This window comes from Sus scrofa, chromosome 5 (genome assembly GCF_000003025.6).
Source record: "Sus scrofa isolate TJ Tabasco breed Duroc chromosome 5, Sscrofa11.1, whole genome shotgun sequence".
In the NCBI taxonomy this organism is placed as follows: Eukaryota; Metazoa; Chordata; class Mammalia; order Artiodactyla; family Suidae; genus Sus; species Sus scrofa.
The window spans coordinates 99,795,476-99,819,575 of record NC_010447.5 but is presented as its reverse complement, the minus strand read 5'-3'; the positions used below and the strand labels follow the sequence as shown (position 1 = coordinate 99,819,575).

At 35.5% G+C, this 24,100-nt stretch overlaps 1 protein-coding gene across 2 annotated transcripts in view; it reads right to left on the bottom strand.

The window, feature by feature from the left end:
• PPFIA2 (PTPRF interacting protein alpha 2) overlaps positions 1 to 985 on the bottom strand; it is a 460,439-nt gene extending 459,454 nt beyond the window's left edge. The window contains exon 1 of one of the 2 annotated variants that reach the window (XM_021093032.1): positions 31 to 985. The gene's annotated coding sequence lies outside the window, so the exon portion shown is untranslated. The remainder of the gene's footprint in view (positions 1 to 30) is intronic. The other variant, XM_021093042.1, reaches the window with a different exon arrangement.

Genomic DNA, 24,100 nt, shown 5'->3' with positions numbered 1-24,100 from the left:
CGCTGGCATCAGTTGGCTGGGAGAACCAACCTGCTCGGCGCTGGTGCCTGTGCTATAGCATCTTATCTCCTCACTTGCCTCTCGCCGCTGCCGCTGCTGCTCCTCCTCCTCCGTCTCTCCCCCCTCCTCCTCCTTGGCAGCCGCCACCTCCTCTTCCTCTGAAACAAGGGCTTCCCCTGGAAGCTGCTGCAGTGGTTTCCACCGGCCCTTAAATAAATTCTGAAGTAATCACGTCTTTGCTCTCCTCCTCACGCACACGCGCTGGCTGATACACACGACTCCCCCAAAGCCGCTCCCGGGCTGCTGAGGCTCGAGCTGGTCCCAGTGCCCCCGGTGAAGGCAAGGGCTGGAGATGGGCAGGTGTGGGAAGGGGGTAAACTCTTCCTTGCCTGAGCTTCCGACGCACAATGGTCTCTACAGAAAGGCGTGTGTTGGAACAGGCTTGGGTATCTTCTGGCTCTCTGGCCTCTGTGCTTGTCATTTCTTAAAGCGACTTCCTTTGCCCAGGACCAGAACATGGTAGTCGTGATTAGAGAGACCTGAGTCCATCTAGGGTGTGGCGGCATCTGTCACTTCTCATTACCTCTCCAGCTCTTTTCCATTCATTGCATTGTCGATGGGAATTATTTGTTAAATACTCTCTGCCAGAGTAAATTTCTGCTTTGAGCAAACTCTGGTCCCTTGATCTTCTCCAGTTCCCCCATACCTACACATCCCTTTACAAATTCTTCCTTCTGCCTCTGCTGGCCATTCGTTTAGACCCATCAGGAATAGGAGAAGGCCGAAGACAAAACCAGTTCTTACTCTAAGCAAAAAAGGAAAGGTTTCACTGAGAGAAATTAAGAGAGCCTAGTTTTAGAGAAAATGAGAGGGCATGCAGGAGGAAATTAGGAGAAGGGCTCAACTTTGGGTATAATTTGGAAGTTGGTGCAAATACCCTGGTAATGTAGTGCAATAAATCCAGAAGATGTGTTTTACTTTTGTGTAAAGCAAGGAGTCCAAAGCTAACCACAGAAATAGCATTCAGATAGGAGCTCCCTCACATTACATACAGTGCTGAAGAAAGAGGCTATTTCCTTTGGGGGGGGAGCATTTAATTCAGTTGATGACCTCACAATAGAATGTGAAGCCAAGCTCCTGTATTTACCTCCCCCTTCTCTTGTAGACTGTTGTTCAAATTCTGCATCACGACCTAATCCTGTAAGAATTAAATATTGGTGATAGAAAGATGCCTTAGGTGTCATCTGGAGCCTTATTTCTCAAACATAGTGTGCCTACAGATCACTCTTGGATCTTGTTCATTTGCAGACTCTGATTCACCAAGACTGGGTGGACCCTGAGATTCTGCACGTGTAACAACTCCAGATGAAACCATGCTTTTAACACAAGGATCTAGACCACCCAATCAACCTACCATTTGATGTTGGCTTAAATGCTCTTAACCACGGAAAAACTCATTAAGTCACGGCGGGAGCTCAGTCCATTTTCAGTTGTAATTTAGGAGTAGCCTTATCATACTAATCAGATATTTGTGCTTATAACGTTCACTCCCTGGAATTCCCCCGAAGAGATACAACATTCTTTGTACCTCAGAAACCTTCATATTTTAAAAAAACAGTTAATATTATCTCTTTACACAGGAATCCTTTCCTTACTAAACCTTGATGAATTTGCCAAGTACAGCTTCAAATGTTGTTAGAATTTCTAAGAAAAGTCTTGCTTTGCCTGACTCTTATCCACACAGCAAAGAAAAGTATTTATTCTAAATGTACTGTCCACGTGCAGTGGATGAAACAGAATTAAAGGCTACTGAAGAGGTGACATTGCAGAGAGGAACACTTTGATAGCGGATGGCAGCAGAGGTCACAACGGAAAGAATATTTTAGCAAGAAGAAGTCGACTTCATGGTCATCCTCAGCTTAGAACCCTGTGTTCTCATGTCCTCACCCTTAACACCACTGCCAAGAGCGTGAGTAATACTTCCCATCAAAACCGAGAGGCGTTTTTAAGAAGGAATTTCGCAGAAGGCATTGGGTCAACCAATTCACCCCCTACACCACTTCTTACAGTTTAGTGGACCCCAAGTTTAGCACGCAAGAGACTCTCTAGAGGGCTGCACCACAGATTTCTGGGCCCCATCCCCAGAGTTTCAGAGTCAGTAGATCTGCGGTATGGCCGGAGAATTTGCATTTCTGGTACATTCCCGGGTAGTAGAATACTCTTAGGTCAGGAGCCCCACGTGAGAACACACATTAAATAAGTTGGAAGAAATCTGAGAACAGTATAAATATAGAACAGGAAGAACAACAAGTATTTAGCAGTCAAGACAAAACATCTCCCAAATGAATATGAAACCAATAATTATGCTGAGGTTATCTTCTAATGCTTTTTTGATAGTCAAGGATCAATGATTAAGATGAAATATGCTTTATCTCCTCAATTGCCAGCTAGGTTCAGTCGGAGTGGAAGCCACCTCTCTGATTAGTCTGAGTGCTTCACATCAGCGAAAACATTTAATCCATAGAGGCATAGGGTATCACTGCCACACACGCTAATCCTTCTTTTATACATTTAATTTCAAATATGATCTTTTTTGTCTATAGGCTCTTTTAAGAGGAGCATGTCATAAACAGCTCTACTCTTGTTTGCACCGAGGTGCCCAGTCTTCCACCTTTTTAGATATTCTGAATATTATAGGATATATTAGTAGTATAATGATAGTCACAATACTAAAAAAGCACTTCTCCTTAAATTCAGAATCTTTCTGTATGTCAAGATAAAAAATGCTATGATCAGGCACCAAAGAATATGAGTCATTAAGTGTGGGCCATGACAATACCCAAGATTTAGTAAATGGCAGCAAGTATATTTACACTTGTCTTTTAAGCACAAATATAATTTTGATGCAAAACAAGGCAAATGTTTGTCCTTCTAACAGACATTTTAATTTAAATACTGCCTCAAGTACCAGAGGAAACTAGGCAGGTACTCCTTGATTTTTTATGTCTATATTTTGACTTCTCCTCTAAATATAAAATCTTCCAGAACTTGACTCAAACTTATTTAGGATTATCTAGTTACTTTGATCATTGGTATCACTGGTGCTAATCCAACATTATTTTGAGTCAATTGGTAACACAAATAAAATGGATGAAGTTGAGATCAGTGATCACTGCTGTTCTTTGGAAGAGAAATCATTGGGAAAAAAAAATAATTGTCAACGTGAAAATGAATTTTCCTCAGTGTTCACCATCTAAAGTCATATGTAAGCCATCACAGATAGTAAACTAAACATGAAAACATCTGATGTGGGTAATCTTTATTTTTGATTATAGTTTAAAGATACACAGCAATGAAGACTATAAATGTACATTTTAGAAAGACTGAATAGAAGACAGCGTCTTCAATACTAAATGAGAACAATTTAATAATAAGTCCTATAAAGTTGAAGTCGATGACAATTATATAGCATGTCTTCTGCAGTTGAGTCTCATCTTCTGCTCAGGGTTAAATGGGGTGGACGCAAATTCATATCTCATGAATATGGAGGGGTGAGATTTGGAAGAGAGTTTAAGACCAGGTGGGGAAATGACATGTGTTCTGATTATCTACTACTGAGTGAAAAGTCATCCCAACACTTAATAACTTCAAAGGACAATTATCTTCTTATTTATTGTGATATCACTTGATCAGGAATTTGGGAAGGGCTCACCGAGGTAGTTCTGGCTGGGAATTCCTCATGTGGTTGTAGTGGACAGTGACTAGACCTGGGAGAGGGGAGGTGGAGGCAGCTAAAGTGACTGGGTTGACATGGGGGATTCCCCCCACCACTCCCCCCCTCTCATCTTATGTGGCTTCTCTTTGTGAGACTGCTAAATAGAATGGTGTGGGCTTCCTCACAGCATGGTAGCCTAAGTGTGATCAGGCATCACAGCCAAAGTCAAAAGAGATAGTGAACAAGGCAGAAGCTCCTTCACTTTTTATGACCTAGCATTGAATGTATGTAGTGTCAGATCCAACATAACTCTGTTATGGGTAACAGTCACAAGCCCACTTGGTTTCGTGGACAAGAAACATAGACCCTCCCCTGCCCCTCTTAATGGGAAAAGCATAAAAGTCACATGGTAAGAAGACTATCATGCCAACTACCTTTGTGAAATGCACAGTTGCTATTAAAAATATTCAATTATTTCTGATGCTGTTCAATTTGCAATTTGCAAAGCATAGACAAATGTTTTACATTTAAAATATTTTAGGAATGGATCAGTGGCTGGTAAATAAAATATTTGTTAGACACGGGCAGATTTCATGGAAATTGCCGAGCCTAAGTAAGAAAGCAGAGTTTATGTATGTTAAACATAGGCAGAAGGGGATGGAAAGATCAGAGATACTTAATATTCATGAAACATTAAGGCATTATAACATATAATATGCAGATATTTATAAGAAAAATATACATGAGCCTGTAAGTATTGAGGAATGCACAAGATAATGTGAAAACTTGTCATTTATGAAGTCTTTATTTAGCCACCCATTAGTGGCTTTGGTTGTGACCCTATGTGTCCTCTGCCCGAGTAACACAATTAAAATCCATAGCTGTTCATTAGGCTAATTGGAGAGCTAGAGCTACTGGCCAGGTGTATTTTTCCCTGCCTCTCTCTAGTAGAACAAGTGTGTATCATCTACCCAGAGCACCTTCCGCCTTTTTACCCCCGGCTCGAGCTTCAGCTCTGGGCTTTGTAAGCATAACACTAGTGAGGAAGGTTGATGCGGCAAGAGAGGAACAGGACATTTAAATATTGCTCATCCCAGGATGATGCAGTGTGATCCTTCCCCACTGCGCTTTATCCTATGTGGGTTAGTCTGTCTTGTATCTTTCCCCTTGCTTCTGTGGGTTTTTAATAGATTTGATAACATGAGCGATTTGAATATTTTCACTTGTTTTGTGAATTTTTCTATTCCATGACCTCTGAAATAACCTTGCTGGTAATGTACTTGGAGACTACCTTTGCATCAAGGTGATGTCCCACATAACACTTTATCTTGAGAAGTGGGAAGGCAAATTCTGGGTTCTTCATAACCCCCAGGTTTTTCCAGTTATATCTCCTTGAATTGTGATCATAACAAAAATAACCCCCCCAAAAAAACAAACAAACAAAAAAACCAAAACCCTGCAACAACAACAAAAAACACGAAATTAACTGAATGCAAGCCTACTACCTTCTCTGAAATCCCATTGAGCCACAGAATCCAAAATCATCTCACACAAATGTTCGTTGTGGCAGACAACCATCATCAAACAATGCTGAACTATAACTGGGTCCGGTTTGGATTTGTATAAGGAAAGCAAAACCTGGATTCCTAGCAAGCAGATGACAAAGTCTCATTAGGATACTTTGAGTCATCTTGAAATTATTCATATTGGCATATTATGTAATTAACTTTATTTTAGTAATCATTTTACCATGGTTAGTAAATATCTGTTGCAACATATATACATTGGTGCTTTATTTTCATTTACTTTCCCAGTTAACTTTAGAGTTTGGGTGTTATAAAATAAGTTTTTGGGTATTAAAAGTTATTTTTGCCATTATTATATATTTGTAAATAATGTTTTTGTTCATAATTTTAGATGTACAGGCATCATCTAGGAACTAGCTGTGTAGGTAATCAGGACTTACACGATGTGACAAGAGATACATTACAGGTGATACGGGAGCACAGAAAAGAATCATCTAATTCTCTTACGGATGATCAGAACTGAAGATGGGAAGGTTTTTACTAAATGCACCTGTGGATGAGTGCTGTGAAAATGTAACAGCAAAGGGAGTAACTTGAAGCAAATGTTTTATACTGTGCATAAGAAACAGGAGAAGGTGCCGATTTGGTTACTATGTAGAGATAAAAGAGACTTACACCGAAGGAAGAGAAAGAAAATCTAAGCTGGCATCATATGTGAGAGGACATGTAGATATTATTAAAGAGCTGAAGATGTATTACGGGGAATAGGAAAACGAGGAAGTTTTTCTTTTCCTTTTTTTTTATTACTCAAATGAATTTATCACATCTGTAGTTGTATAATGATCATTAGGAAAGTTTTAAATCAATAAAAGAACATATTCTAAAGAAGGGACAGGATAAAAAATGGGAGGTAAGGAAAAAATGTAGGTAAGATGGGAAGATTGAACCATCCTTCGATTAGATATTAAATAGGCAGTTAAAACAGAATATTGAATTTTGTTATCTGACCGTGAGCTGTCTGGTTAGAGATGTTTGAAAGGAAGTGGAAATGCTAATCTATCACATTAGAAATCTGGACCAGTGATAAATGTTTGGAAACCATTACTGACATTTGAAATGATGGAAGTGAACAATATTGACAATGAAAAGAGCATGGAATTAGTCAGGATGAAGGTAGAGTCACAGAACCTCAATGGAACACATATTTAGGAAATAATTCTAATAAGAAATAGGCAGACAAAAGGCAAGGAAATTGGGAGGTATTTCTTATGCATTCCAGGCAAAGAGAACAAGCATTGCAGGAAGGGGTGACTGGTGACTTTTGCAAGGGAATTTTCGCTGAAGTGAAAATGGCAGAAAACAAATCCCAATGGCTTAAGATTACCGGTTGAAATAATGGTTGTTCAAGAAATGTGGCAGTTAATGGTGTAAAAGAGATGGAAGCAAGCTGAAAAGATATGAGAGTTCTTCTCTTGGGAGTCAGTAGAGCTCTAGGTGGTCATTAGGTGGGCCTTAGAAAGTTCCAGAATCCCCCTAAAATTGTACACAAGACTTGTATGTATTTGTATAAGTGTGTTTCATTGAGATGAATATTTATAGTATGAGAGACTTAAGGCAATCAGAGATCAAACTATTAGTAATCAGAGTTTTATGTACTGTATATATTAAATACTCACTAGTCTTATACATTATTGGCATAATCTTTACAGTTGAATGGGTCTGAATTTGTTTGTTGCAATGCTCGTTTTACTGCCCTTTCTGGAAGAAGTATAGGTAGCTGCCATATTGACACAGACAGGGTCATGTTAACTTTTCTCTGTTCACGGACTGTGAGCAGAAGTCGCCATGCCAAGACCTAACAGAAATGTGAAGAATCATCACAATGTGTTATGACTCTTTGCCCTCTGCCACCGATGCGAAAAGTTGCTATTCCTTCAGCCAGACTAGTATATAAAAATACTCTTCAGAGAGTTTCCTGGTGGCCTAGTGGTTAAGGAGTTGGCATTGTCCCTGCTGTGGTACAGGTACAATCACTGGACCAAGAACTTCCGCCTGTCATGGTTTTGGCCAAAAACAACCACACATCTGAAAAACCATACTTTTGAGTGTCTGTCGTGGCACAGCAAAAACAAATCCGACTAGGAACCATGAGGTTGCGGGTTCGATCCTTGGCCTCGCTCAGTGGGTTAAGGATCCGGCATTGCCGTGAGCTGTGGTGTAGGTCACAGATGTGGCTTGGATCTGGCATTGCTGTGGCTCTGGATTAGGCCAGCAGCTGTAGCTCCAATTAGACCCCTAGCCTGGGAACCTCCATGTGCCGTGGTGCAGCCCTGAAAAGACAAAAGACAAAAAAAAAAAAAAAAAAAAAAAACTGATATTTTCACATCCCACTATTCTTTGCTATTGTTGCCATTTTCAAGTGTATTCCCCTTTTCCTTTCTATTTGAGCCATAAAAGGGAAGGATTGCATCAAGAATTTTATTTTATTTTTCACAAAACAAATGTTATTGAATAATGTTACCTAATCCTTACTTAATATTTGTACTTGCTTAATTAGATTACTTAATACAAATTATGCAAAAAGAAAACTGAGTCCTCACTCCATGGGCCCCTAAGGGAGAAATAAGAAAAAATCACAATGGATGTCAGCGTGAACAAATTATAAAATTTATAAAAAATTATACGTAAAATTATAAGCCAGTGAAATTTTGTGCAGATCAAACCAGTAATATCTCAAATTACATAAATATTAATTTGGCTTTAAATGTTCTTTATGAATTACATTAGGAGGAAAAAGTACAAGAGATGGCTTGAACCAATGTACATAATTTATTTGGGGCATGCGAGAAGCAGAGAAAGGGTTAACCGGGATGATGAGCAGGATCATCTGACGGAGAGACAGCCTGCCTCCGGAAGGCATCCACACTCTCAAGCATGGCATTATTAGACTGCTCGAGTAGGTGGCTAAAATTTCAGTGATGACCCGGGCGAAGGCCGTTTGGAGAAATATCAAAAGCAGCACTGTGTGAATTTTATATGTAAATAAACAACATGGAGAGGAAGAACCAGAAGTTAAATTAGAAACCCAACGGGATGCCTGGTTGGAAGTTGAGAACATAGGGCTCGGGAAGGCAGTGTTAATCCAAGAAGCTGCAAATGTATTTGTTTTGCTCAGATAATTTTTCCCTGCTTTTATTAATTTTTATTTATAAATTTATTTTCTTTCATCCTATATGTACTTTATTAAGCATCTATGATATGCCAGAAAATAGAATGTAGCAGTGAGTAAACAGAACAAAACCTGTGTTCATGGGGTTTACACTCTAGTATCCATTCATTCATTCGTTCGTTCCAACATATTTATTAGAGATCTTCCTTTCATCAGACACTGCATCAGGATTATGGGACACTAGTTAGAAATATCAGTTATCACACGGTGTTTTTCAAACCACGGACCCATAGTGTGTATGTGTGTGTGTGTGTGTATAGAGAGAGAAAGAGAGAAAAACTTTTTTTTTGGTCTTTTTTTTTTGCCTTTTCTAGGGGTGCACCCGCGACATATGGAGGTTCCCAGGCTAGGGGTCCATTTGGAGCTATAGCTGCCGGCCTACACCACAGCCACAGCAATGTGGGATCCGAGCCGCATCTGCGACCTACACCACAGCTCACGACAATGCTGGATCCTTAACCCACTGAGCAAAGCCAGGGATCGAACCCGCTACCTCATGGTTCCTAGTCAGATTCGTTAACCACTGCGCCACCACAGGAACTCCAAGAAAAAGTTTTAATTCATGTCACACCTATCTTACTTTTAAAATGCAAAAGATCTATATTGGCATTTTCCCAAAGAGGCTGCATAGATGGCCAATAGGCACATGGAAAGATGGTCAGCATCACTAATCACCAGGGAAACGCATAGCAAAACCACAATGAGACATCTGTCTGAATGGCTGTCATTCAAAATACAAGAAATAGCAAGTGTTGGTGAGAATGTGGAGAAAAGGGAACACTAGTGCACTGTTGGTGGGACTGTAAATTGATGCAGCCACTAGAAAACAGTCTAAATGTTCCTCAAAAAATTAAAAATAGAACTACTAGATAATCCAGCAATTCTTCTCATGGGTGTGTATCTGAAAAAAGCCAAAATGCTAATTCAAAAAGGCATATGAATCCCAGTGCTCATGACAGCATTATTTATAGTAACCAAGATATGGAAGCAGAGCAACCAAAGTGTCCATCAAGAGATGAAAGGATAAAGAAGAAGCAGTGTACATACATACAGTGAAATACTACTCAACCAAAAATAAAAGAATGAAATTTTGCCATTTGCAGTAACACAGATGGGCCTGGAGGGTATTATGCTTGGTGAAATAATGTAGACAGAGAAAGCCAAATGTTGTATATTTTCATTTACATGTGGGATGCAAAAAATAAACAAAAATAGCAAAACAGAAACAGACTCAGAGACACCGAGCACAAGTCCGTGGTTCACGTGGAGAGGGCGAAGTGGGGAAGGGGCAGGTTAGGGGTGGGGGTTAGCAGATACCACCGTGTATAAGAGAAATAAAAGGCAAGGAGGCAGAGTGAAGCACAGGAGTATGGCCAATATTTTACCACGTCATGTGGCGTATACTACATACTAAATCACTATATTGCTCAAGTGCAACTAGTATAATAGTGCAAATAAACCACATTTCAGTTAAAAATACATTTCACTTCTCTATTTGTTCCTGCTAAGTTGTAGAGAAGCTTACGTACAAAATGCACCTCTCGATAGAACTGTTCTATATTTCCTCATTGCATGTGTTTATTATCGTGTGTGGCTTTTATGACTATTAAGATGTGTCCACCTTATACATCTGACAAGAAAATAATTTGGAATGATACTAGAAAATTTGACAAAAGCACAACATTGTATTAGTGATTTTTAAACCTCTTCAGAACCTAAGGGCAATTGGTTTTAAAGGTAGAGCAAAGAATATTATTTTCCTTCAAAGTAATTTCTGTCGAATTGAGTTTCATTGTTCTAATAAATAACTCAAAAAAAGAGACAAAAAAGAAGTGAAAGGAAATAAAGAGAAAAATATTCTTCTGAATATAAATGCATTAACCCATTACATATTTTAAATATCGTAAGTAATGACTTTCTAAATTTGCCTGAGCAAACTATCAGAAATCAATTTCCTAATCGTTTACTTCAAGCCTCTGTTTTTTTATAAAATAGAATTATGTAATAAGATACTATTAAAACTCCTTAAAATTATTTGCAATTAGGATTTCCCATTGTGGCTCAGCAGAAATGAACCCAATTAGTATCCATGAGGACACAGGTTCGATCCCAGGCCTCGCTCAGTGGGTTAAGGATCTGACGTTGCTGTGAGCTGCGGTGTAGTTTACAGATGCAGCTTGGATCCTCTGTTGCTGTGGCTGTGGCGTAGGCTGGCAGCTGCAGCTCCAATTTGACCGCCAGCCTGGGAAATTCCATATGCCGCAGGTGCAGACCCCCCCAAAAAGACAAAAATAATTATTTGCAATTAAAGTAGGCATAATTGGACAGCAACTTTTAGACTGATTTTTTAATTTCACTTTAATGTTATTAAGGTCACAAATAAAAATTAGGAATATTTTGAAATTTAATACTGAAAGTTTTTAAGATTAATTGAATATATCTGTAAAGCAGATTCTGCCTTAGAGCATTTGGTATATTTTAAAATTTATTATCAATTGAATGTAGCACGTTCAATTGGAAATGTATTGGCCTTGAAACTGGCAAAATTAGATATCAATCTCTGCCTTTGTCTAATAATTACAATTGAAGTTACAGTTAAGTTCCTGAAAACCTTTTATGTACATCTAAATGCAACTTACTGAAATCCTACTATATCTCATGATGAGATATTTTAAAAGTAAAAAAAATAATCATGATATCAGGTAAAGTGATCAAATAAACACGTGGGCATGGTGATATCAAGTTAGTCTTCGTATGTTTTGCTTTTACTTCAAAATTAATGTAGCCAAAACCAAATTTCTTTCTTTTCTTTTTTAGCCCTAACTCCTTTCAGTGTCCCTGTGTTCTGTGTGACACATCCATCATTGCAGTAACTAAGGTTCATAATCTTGGAATTTCCATTTAATTAATTCCAAATTGTCATGCTGTATCTAACATGATACTAAGATTTGTTGTGTTTTAACTACAAAACATTTCTCAGTTTTTCTCTTTCCTTTTTACCCTTGTGACTCAACATCCCATGTCACATTTACTATAGAAGTCATTTTACTGAGCTTTAATAATCTTGAAGGAGGAGTTCCCGTCGTGGCGCAGTGGTTAACGAATCCGACTAGGAACCGTGAGGTTGCAGGTTCGATCCCTGCCCTTGCTCAGTGGGTTAACGATCCGGTGTTGCCATGAGCTGTGGTGTAGGTTGCAGACGCGGCTCGGATCCCGCGTTGCTATGGCTCTGGCGTAGGCCGGTGGCCACGGCTCCCATTTGACTCCTGGCCTGGGAACCTCCATATGCCGCAGGAGCGGCCCAAGAAATAGCAAAAAGACAAAACAAAATAATAATAATAATAATAATAATAATCTTGAAGGAGTTCAGCAAGTGTAGGAGAAAGTCAGGATATAAAGAGAATCTTGAGACAAAAGTAAAAAGGCAGGAAGATATACCACTGAGGTGTAATAATAAATTATAGACAGATATTTCAGCAGGCAGAGCAACTGAATCATCACATCCACACATAAGAGATCACAATCCAGTAGTCAGAGAGGGACAAGTAGAATGCCTAGCAGTATGTGGGCTTTACTCAGACATAGAAGCAGAATTTTAGACCATGAGAGGTTGAAAGAGCACGGGAGGACATCTGAACTAAGTAAGGAAATAAAATATACTACTAAAAGCATCATCAAAGCAGACTGCCTTGTTTCAAACCTTGTATATGCCAGCTGTCCTTAGGCAGATTATTTAAACATTTTTTTTTGTATTTCCCATTTCATTATGTATAAAATTGGGATAAAATGCTATCTACGCCACAGGAGAAAGGAGATCATTTATATACAGGGCTAAATAAATGCCAGCTATTATTAGCATCAGTAATTCTAGACCTGAGAAATCAGGCAAAACTTAATATTTACAGCTGACATAAAAATTAGAGGTCACACATTGTAGAGCAAATTCATATAAGCAGATAAAGTCAGGTATGGTCTTGATAAACATGCCTAGAAAATACATAACTAAATTTTATAGAATGTATGTTAACATTTAAGCCATCAATATACCATTTAGTTTATTAATGAATTTATATAATGCTTTTTAATATAGTTATCATCATTGCCTTTTTATTGGAATATGAGCACTTGATTAGGTTAGATTATTAAAATAAGTATGAAAATCCTTTGAATGTTCACTTTTGGAGAGAAATGCATTGAAATTACCCTATTTGTGGTTTAAAGTTTTTGTAAACCCCATAGTATGAAGCTAATATAACCTATAAGGTGGCACTAGAAATACTTTCCTCAGATAATATTCTCTGACATATCTCTTAGCAATAGCTAAGATATGGAAACAACCTAAGTACCCACAAATGGATGAATGGATAAAATAGCTGTGTTTTACACACACACACACACATGCACACACACACGTGCAATAGAATACTACTCAGGTATAAAAAGGGAATGCAACCTTGTGCCGACATGAATAGACCTGGAGGGTGTTATGCTAAGTGAAATAAGTCAGATGGAGAAAGACTAAGCAATGTAATTTAACTCACATATAAAATACAAAAAATAATAAAATAAAACCAGAAAACCCCACACAGGTATGGATAACACATTAGTGGCTACCAAAGGGGAAGGAGAATGGGGAAAAGTAAGGAGATAGGAATATAGGAGGTCAACTATACAGTGATAGATGGAAACTAAATGTTTGTTGAAGAAATAAATATATATGTACATACATACATATACATGGTAAAATATTAATATAATTATTTTATGGTTATATATGTTTTAGACCTATAGCTAATATACCCATGTTTAAAACAGATTATTAATTAAGCCAACAAATAATTATTGTACCAGAGTAGATCCAACAATGAATATGATATATGAACAATTACCACAATAATTGTTAAATTCAGATGAACAACTTACCAAAAGCAAGCAATAGCTGGCTCCATAGGTGACTTCTATAAAACATTTAGAGAAGAGTTAACATCTGCCCTTCTGAAACTATTCTCAAAAATTGTAGAAGAAGGAATACTTCTGAGCTCATTCTATGAAGACACCATCACCCTGATACCAAAACCAAAGATATCACAAAATAGAAAATTATAGGCCGATATCACTGAAGAACATAGATGCAAAAATCCTCAACAAAACACTAGAAAATTGAATCCAACAATACATTAAAAGCATCATATCTTATGATCAAATAGGATTTATCGCAGGGATGAAAGGATTTTTCATATCTGCAAAGCAACCGATATGATACACCATGTTAACAAATTGAATAAAAAACATGTGATCATCTTGATAGATAAAAAAAATTTGATAAAGTTCCATAGCCATTTATGATAAAAACTCTCCAGACAGTGGGCATAGAGGGAACCTCCATCAACATAATAAAGGTCATATACGGCAAACACACAGCAAACGTCATACTCAACAGTGAAAAGCTGAAAGAACTCCTGCTAAGATCAGGAACAAGACAAGGATGCCCAGTCTCACCACTTATACTCAACATAGTTTTGGAAATCCTAGCCACAGTAATCACAGAAGAAAATGAAGTAAGTGGAATGCAAATTAGAAAAAAAGGAAGTAAAATAGTCACTGTCTGCAGATGACATGATCCTGCACATAGAAAATTCTAAAGACGGCACTAGAAGACTGTTAGAGCTCATCAATGATTTTGGTAAAGTTGCAGAATACAAAATTAATATATAGAGATCTATGGCATTTCTATATACTCATAATGAAATACCAGAAAGAGAAACTAAGGAAACAATTCCGCTTAATATCACCTCAAAAAAGTAAAATACCCAGGAATAAACCTACCTAAGAATGCAAAAGATATGTACTCCAAAAACTACAAGACACTGATGAAAGAAATTGACGATGAAAAATAAACATACAGATGGAAAGATATACTGTGTGTTATGGATTTGAAGAATAAATGTGATTAAAATTACCATAGTATCCAAGGTAATCTACAGATTCAATGTAAGCCCTATCAAATTACCAACAGCATTTATTACAGAACTAGAACAAATAATTTTAAAATTTATGTGGAAATACAAAAGGCCTCAAATGGTCAAAACAATCTTGAGAAAGAAGAATATAGCTAGAGGAATCATGCTCCTTGATTTAAGGCTATACCTCGAAACTACAGTAATCGAAACAGTATGGTATTAGCATAAAACCAATAAGCAGATAGCTGGAACAGGACAGAAAACCCAGAAATAAACCCACATACTTTTGACCAATTAATCCATGACAAAGCAGATGAGAAGATACAATGGAGAAAAGACAGTCTCCAATAAGTAGTGCTAGGATAAATGGACAGCTACCTATAAAAGAATGAAATTAAACATTCCCCAACCACATATACAAAAATAAAGCCAAAATGGATTAAAGGCCTAAGTGTAAAACTAGATACTGTAAAACTCTTAGAGGAAAACAGACAGAATACTTTTTGATGTAAATCACAGCAATATTTTAAAACTATCTCCTAGAATAAAGGAAATAAAAGCAAAAATAAGCAAATGAAGCATAATTAAACTTAAAAGAGAACTATGAACAAAATGAAAAGACAACCTACAGAATGGGAAAAAAATATTTGTAAATGATGAGATTGACAAGGGCTTAATTTCCAAAATACACAAACCGCTCACACAGCTCAATACCTAAAAATGAAAACAACCAAATCAAAAATGGACAGAAGACCTAAAGAGATATTTCTACAAAGAAAACATACATGTGGCTAACAGTTACATGAAAATATCCTCAACATCACTAATTATTAGAGAAATTTAAATCAAAATTACTATGAGGTACCACCTTACACCATCCAGAATGACCATCATCAAAAAGTCTACAAACACTAATGCTAAAGAGGGTGTAGAGAAAAGGACCCTTCTACATGTTAGTGGAAATGTAAATTGGTGTGGTCAATATGGAGAACAGTATAGAGTTTCCTTAAAAAACTAGAAATAGAGTTATCTTATGATCCAGCAATCTCACTCATGGCGTATATCCAGAAATGACAAAAAAAAAAAAAAAATCTAAGTTGAAAAGATACACGTGCCAATGTTAATAGTGGCCCTGTTTACAATACTCAAGATATGGAAGCAATCTAATGTCCATTTACCAAGGAATGGATGAAGATATCATACATATAAAGAATGGAATATTATTCAGCCATAAAGAATGAAATAATGCCATTTGTACAACATGGATGGACCTAGAGATTACCATCCTAAATCAAGTAAGTCAGAATAGGCTAATATATGATATCACTTATATGTGAAATCTAGGAAAATGATACTAAGAAACATTTTCAAAACAGAAATAGACTCACTACATAGAAAACAAATTTATAGTTACCAAGGGGAAAGGGCAGGGGAAGGATAAATTAGGAGTTTGGAATAACAGATACACACTACTATATATAAAAATAGATAAAAATAAGGACCTATTGATATAGAGGGAACTACATTCAATTCTTGTAATAATAATCTATAATGGGAAAGAATCTGAAAATTATACATATACACACACACACACATATATATAAAAGTGAATCACTGTACTATAAATCTGGAATTAACATAACATAAATCAACTATACTTCAATTTTAAAAAAGCAAGCAATATATACCTAAATTATTCTAAGGTTTTTTGTTTTGTTTTGTTTTGTTTTTGCTTTAAAAAGGCAAAAATTGTATGTGCTTATATAGTAACAGTAATGGATAAAGTGGCTTACAAACTGAACATACTCAAGAAAAGGAAAAAAAATGATTTAAAAATTTTAAACTGAAATATGCAAAAATAAATTTTTCACTTGACTAACATTTCATAACTGTATATATTTATCCTACTTAAGATGTCATTTATTTGATGGAGTATGGTAATAGTCTTGGACTAATCTCTGATATCATCAAAGATAACAATTACAGAGAATATTTTCATCTCCAATATTGGGATTTTGAATTTCCTTAGAAGAAACTATTTTTCAAATTTTAAATAAAATGTGGGCTACTAAAAATACCTCAGAGATACTACTTTTTATGGTAAATATTATGAAATTTCCAAACAGAAGGCATATTATAGGAACGATCTCTTAAGTGCGCAAAGATAATTTAAATATTTGGATTCATGTTGTCACAAACTGAATATTAAAATTATATTGCGATTAAAGCTGGGAGTTTGTTTTTCTAATGTGGGAAAATATAATTTAATTTCTCTATTTTACTGCAGGAATAAGCTCAATATTTCTGTCAGTCAGTGTTTAAGAATATCTTATTTCCTATTATGTTTATTGCCATAAACATTACATTTTAAGAATTTAAATGTGTTTTGGTTCATTTTAGGAAAGGCATTACATACTTACTTCAGAAGATCCAATTTTAATGAGTAAATTATAATATTCCATAAGAATGTACTGTAAATGTAAATTCAAACTGTCCATAAGGCATTATGCACATTTGAATTTGGCTAAATAACTGGAGCTATGATTAATAAAATAGGTACTGTCATATCATTGTAAAATGAGCCTACAACTAAAGGATGGTATCTTTCATTTATCAATTAATATTTCCAGGAATTGTTTTATACCCACTGTCTCAATATGGAGGCAGCTGCTGTTTAAACACAATATGTTTCTGTCCTTCTGTATCTCTATTATTTACATTAATGAGATATTACTTCCTATATGCACACTTATATTAGGCATTTAAATTTAAATCTTGCTTTCTATTATCCTGCAAACTCACATTACATACTGGAAAAGTTTCTTGTCTTTTACTGAAATAATGCATATACCGTGTAAACCGAATGCTGCATTTCTGCCTAAAAGTCTGGATTAATTGCTTCTTTGTAACCTCAAGATATGTTTAACTTACTCAAGTGGGAAAACTATTCAAGACTCCAGAGTTGGAATGATGTCATCTTCTTGAAAAAATTTAGAAAAACCTGTACTTGATGAAGGAAGGACACATTTCAGAAAAGACTAACCTGACTGGCCAATCTGGCTAAGATTAATGCACCACCACTAGTTTAGTAGGCTGCATATATGTTTCTGGGGCAGTTACCATCGGACATCAATAAGAGTAACCCAATATCCTCTTCTTTGGTCTTTTACCTATTATCAGACAAAGAAACTCTACAGATGGACAAGGAGATTTAGTTTAGACTAATTTGCAATGATTATTTTGTGGTCACTTAGACAGTGGGTGTTAGATGGAGTAGTTTGTCCTTTAGAAATTAGATCAAGATATTGAGGCTAACCTTCAGATAACGACCTTTGTTCCTTTCAACTCTGGCTAATTATAGGTCTTAGTTTCAAGGTTAATGATGTTATATTCATTACACTGTCAGTTTTCTAAGATAAATCAATTCTTAAATGACATCACTTGTGGTGCAGATTTTTCACGTCAGGAGCTATTCTGGCCATGTATTCACAATTTAATTACTGTAAAAGGAAAACACATTAAAATGTAGTCATATTATATGACGCCTTTACTGCTACTACTACACTTTCGTTTAGATCCTGGAAAATAAGAGTAAAGTTACCTTAAAACTTTAAAAATGCACAAGACACAGAATACAATAAATTCCTTATCTTTGTATCATAGATTGAAAAAGTTTATCTAGGTAATATTTATATGTACTATATTTATGTGTATATATGCTCACATATGTACATATACACACATATATATATTTCATATATATAGAATACAATAAAACTATACTGCATTTATTCAAAGAACTTCAAGTATGATTATATAAAATGGTCGAGGATAGATATAGTGGGTGGGTCTCGACTTTGGTAATTTTCTGACTCCTTCATTGTACAGATAGTTTATTCACATGTAATAAACTTAAGAAAAATACATAGTTTCCATTGTAAGACCAATTCTATACCTATCAGGACGTAAGATACATCTCATGATCCCATGGTGAACTAAAAAGAAGACCAATATTTGATAGTAATGCTAAAACAACTAGTAATAAAACCTGTACTATAAGGTAATCAGGCCATAAGTATTCTTACTTTTTTTTTTCATCTTGTGCAATGCTTTAAAATCAAAGCTAGAACTAAAAATAATATTTGCTCTTGAATAATCTGCATCCCTGATTAGTTAGGAGATGTTTTCCAATAGTAGACAATAAAAAATGGATATGGAAATTCTGTAGTAACTCAAAATGTCATGGAAATTTTAGAATGTCATGCTGAGATATTTTTCAAGAAGTTGTTTAACTGACTCGATCATTAGATCATTATAATATCTCAGTTCAAAGAATGTACATGTGTTTTTAAAAATCTGCCAAAACCTAATTGGAACTCTGATATAGTGTTTAAAAGGATGAGATGGGAGGGTTTTGTTTATTTGAATATAATTTGATGAGGATAAGGGCAAAATTATCAAAAAAGGAGTATCTTTTTCAGTATGTCCATCAGTACTTGGTTGACAGGTCAAAGGAAAGTTAATTTATTATCTTTGAAGATTTTGCTCTGAGAGCTTTTAAATTTAAACTTCCCATTATAATATTAAGTTAATTATGCCACAGATCTATTTATCAATATAAATGATGTGTAATTTAACTTCACTATCACATAGTATTGTTCAATATTATTTACCAAATGAGCCAAATATTTCTTATTTTACACCTTTTTTGTAACACTTGCTCTCTTCCAATTAACATATCAACCTGGTGTATGTCTGGAAATTTCCCTACCACTGAGTGAATTAATAGTGTAATCTGTTAATTTGCATCTTCAACATTCTCCCTACTGGTTTGCTCTCTTTATTTTCTTTATACAAAGAAAGTTAATAATTACATTATCTATAACAAATATAAATCACAAATCTACTGACTGCAGATATCTGCTTTATACCATGTTTTAGAGACTGTATTGTTAGGATAATAAATCTACCAGCAAGGAATTCAAGCAAAATGATCTCTGCCTTCAAACAGCAACCGTAATCACAACATTTAAGCATCAGCACTGACAGTTTGCCCTAATGTTTCATCATGCACTTCATTCTTCACAGTAAATCTTAGTTTAAATTAGAGGCATTCCTATGCTTTAACATAGGAATCCATATTACCTTTGGAAATTGACATGTATTTAAATCCATACTCACATAAAGCTCAGCTATCTTCCGTTTGTATTCTATTCTGTCATTTTACATTCAAATTATCCTGATATCAAAAAGTCCTGCTGTTTTGCCTTTCTTCACTAGAATAGGGAGCTAACAATAGAAATGTTCAATGATGAAACCATGGTTACATTAGAAGTTCTGTATTAGTCAGAGATTCTATTAATTTGTGTTATGTCCATCATTTGAGGCATATTTCAGTATTTCAAAACTGCCTCTATTCATTAGGTAAATACAATAAGAGATAGGGTTTAAAAAGATCAACTGATATTAAATAATATCAGAAGCTTCTAAATAAAAACAGAAATGATCAAAGTATAGGCTTTCACTTAATATGTGAAATAGAAATTATCATCATATAAGGTTGGTGATAGCACAAAAGCAAAAACACCTCTCACATAGCTAGAGATATTCTTTTTCATACCAATAACACTATTTTCTTTAAAATATTACAACTATATATTAACACATAATGTTTATTTAGTGATTTTATTCAGTGAAACAAGTTTTAAATTTTTGACTATTGCTCATTAGCCAAAAGATAAAATTATTTCCCTTATATTAGGAACCACATTCAAAAATAATCCAATGCACATGCTTATTTTTGTTGTACATAAATTAATATTCTTTATATCTTAATGTGATATATATGTACACATTTATAGTTACTTATATTCATACGTATAGAGGTACACAGAATACAGATATACACATAATTAATATGGATATATAATTTACTTTGAATTCATATAACTGTATTTAAAAAAATTTTTTTTTTCCTTGCGGCATACGGAAGTTCACAGTTGAGGGACTGAATCAGAGCTGCAGCTGTCAGCCTACACCACAGCCACAGCAATGCCAGATCCAAGCTGCGTCTGTACCTACACCACAGCTCACGGCAACGCAGGATCCCTGACCCACTGAACAAGGCCAGGGACCAATCTGTGTCCTCATGGATACGAGCTGGGTTCTTTACCACCGAACCACAATGGAAATTCCTCATCTCTTAAATGATGGCTCCATGCATATTGTTGACATAATCTTTGAACATACAAATATTCACTTACATGACAGAATAAATAATCATCAATATGATTCACCTAGTAAGTGTATATTAAATAAAGGTTGTGTTCTAAAGCTTGGATTTGTTCTAAATTCAAATCCAAGGTAAATTCCTTGCTAGATAAACCAGCATTCAATATTTAAACTCTCCGCTCACTCATTTTTAAATTTAGGAAATTGGGATTACAATGACAATGATACAAATATCTATATAACATTTTTTCGTGTTTTGGACACTACGTGAAATATAAATATATCCATATCAACTTATAATAGTCTCCATTTGATAGAGCTATTGAAAAGTCTAAAATAGTTCATATAGAGTTCCTAGAATGTCACACTGTGGTGGGCAAAAAATACTTGTTTCTTTTTATTACTAGTAACCCAAGTCTTTTTGGTTGGTTGGAATATTACATTCGTCCTCTCATTTAATTCTCATGCTAGCCCAATGGAGCAAATAATATCTGTTTATTTAGAGATGAGGAATTAAGGCTTAAAGAAATTAAGCAGTTTCCTCATAGCCATTTTTGTCAATAGTATAGCTGGGACTCATGCTTAGACTAGGCTATCTGAAAGTTCAACTGCATGATTTACTGCCTCCAATACTCAGCTTAGCGTTTGGCAGCTCACTCTTTTTATACCAAATGGTATATATTGCCTAGGGTTCTAGCCGGCTACATAGAATAATTCTAGCAGAGATTAATAAAGGGAATCCTCATAAAGTTATGGTTAAGGTGAAGGAAAACCACAAAATAGTACTGAATCCTGAAGTCAGTAATTGCAAGGACTCGTAAGGAACAGGATGACACCTCACCTTCCCAGTCCTCAAATATTACCCAAAACAGAGATGGATAGGCTAGAACTTCTTTTTAGGGCCTGGAAGGGCAAAGTAACAGTATCCAGAACATCATACCACATTCTTTTAAAATCTTTCAGAATATTACTTGTATTTTAAAGTCTTTATTTATACAATTGATACATGCTTATTAAGTTGTTTTCAGATTTTGCCTATTGTAAACAATGACTATCTTTATACATATAGTATTCCACATTTAGAGAAATACAATAAATATCTACAAGTGGAATTTCTGTTTTTTTAAAAAAAATAACTTCAACATTCATTAACAAAAATGTTAAATCCAGTTATGTTAATGCCAACTGATAATTTCTGTTTTACACAGCAGATGGGAACACTGCTGTTTATCAACTGTTGGCATTTTTAGAAATCTGATAGTATTATTATTAATATATTCATATTCATACATTTGTCCATCTTTGGTATGTGATTTTCTTATATCATTATTGAGTTTTCATTTCATAGGTTTTTTCCATTTTATTTTTGTATTACAAGATTGTTTATTAATATCCTGTAATTTTGTTTTATTTCCATAACAATTTTTTTATTTTCTTGTTCATATCAGGATATAGAGAATTCCCTTGTTCTTTCTAATATTTCATTTTGAGAATGTACCAAAATATACATAATCACATTTTCCTGGATAGAATATAGAAGAAAAAATTTTTAACTATAAATGACCCCGCCATAATCACCCTTACACATGCTCTGCAACTTTGCAGTGTTTTTCATTTTCCATTGTGCTATTATTCTTTGAGTTAACTAATTATGAGTTGTTTTGCATATTGTGGAAACCGGTCTTTATCTGTTCCACATATTGCATACATTTTTAAAATCTGTTATTGTTTGTCTTTTGACTTTTTTGACATAGAGCAGTCTCAGCTATTATGTAAAAAAATTCACTAATCTATTACTTTACCATTCCCATGTTTTATTTGATGGTTATAAGCAGCGTCCCCATCCTTTGGGCAGTTCTTTGCCAGGCCTTGGATAGTTTTCAGTCATGCACTGATCAGTATTCTTTTCCACACCAGAGGAGAATCCACTATAGATCTCTGGGCATCTCTCTCTTTTCAGGTGTTTTGATTTGCAGAATTCCTTTTGTATTGGTTTTTCCAGACTTCAGCTCCAACTCCTTACTTAGTTCAGGGAGTATGGCAGGCAGCCTCTACCTCTTCTTCCTGTGCCACACATCATTATAGCTCTCTCCAGGCAAAATGCTTGGGAAAGGCTCACTTCATTTTTTCATGTCTCTTAGGGATCAGTCTCCTTCCTTGCTTTATATCCAGTGTTTTGGCCACCTTTGATTTAGATTTTTGTCTATTTTTTTGTTGTTTTTTTTTTTTTTTTTTTTGGTTACTGTTTTTAGGCGGTAGAGTAAATAGAGACTCTGTCACTTCATCGTGGCCAAAAGCTGAAGTCCACCCATAGGTTTTTGACTTTTATTATTATTTACTAGAGATTCAGAAATTTTGAACTTAATTTCCATTCTGAACCAACATTTCAACTAATTACCCTGTTGATTATTTTGTATAACTCACTTTATATGATTATATGTGTATGTATTTTGTTTTCTGATATGTTTTTAATACACATACACAGAGTCTGGGCAGAGGCTGTTCTTCATATAACTTCTAGTGTTTTGAAGTTATTGAGAATTTTTCATGGTTCAGCTACAGTCACTGATGCCTCCATTATATTTTACTTATTCCATTGAAATATGCGGAAGTCAGCAGTGTGATACTGGAATCAACCTCAAGACCTGCTTTGGAGCTACACTTTAGAAGACACTCCCAAGCACCTCGAGGCCCTCTGCGCTGCATCTTCCCCCTGCCCCTGTCGTATTTGCACAGTCTGAGGATTCCCTGCATCTCTCCAATTCCCTTCATAGAGTTGGAGTCCACCCTTGAATCTCTGTCCACATAACTGGTGAAGCTCTGCCTGATACTTCTAATTTCCACCCTCCTGAGAGTGGCTCCTGCTGTCTAATACCCATTTCTCTTCATGGGGTCGAGGGAACTAGATGACCTCTGGGAACCTGAACATGACCCTGCATGGCCTGAAGCATTGCAGTGGGCTAGGAGTTCCTGCTGACAAGTCCTTTGGACATCATCATCATTCCCAGTTACTTCTTATTCACAACCAGCCTTCATTCCTCATCCTCACTTTTGGAAAAATGCCCTCCTCGACATAAATTAATTTCCCCACATTACTCACTCCCAAATTCACGTGAAAGAGGACATCTCCCTTAATACGGTGTAGGTGGAATCACTAATTACTTCACCCACCTGCCATACTGAGTTATCTTTCAAGTTATTTTTTTCTCTTTACCATTGCATAGTGTGGCTAAACTCTACAGTGAAGGACAAAATGATGCTTGTTTCAGTAATACAAGAAAAATTTGATTTTATGCCAGGTCACTGCAAGAATCATCTTCTAATTAGGATTTCAAAACATTAAAATTTATTTGAGGTAAGAAATGATAAGCTACAATTTATACTTTATGTAGTACCTAGTCTATATTAAAATATCAAATTAGTTAATTAATAATTTATT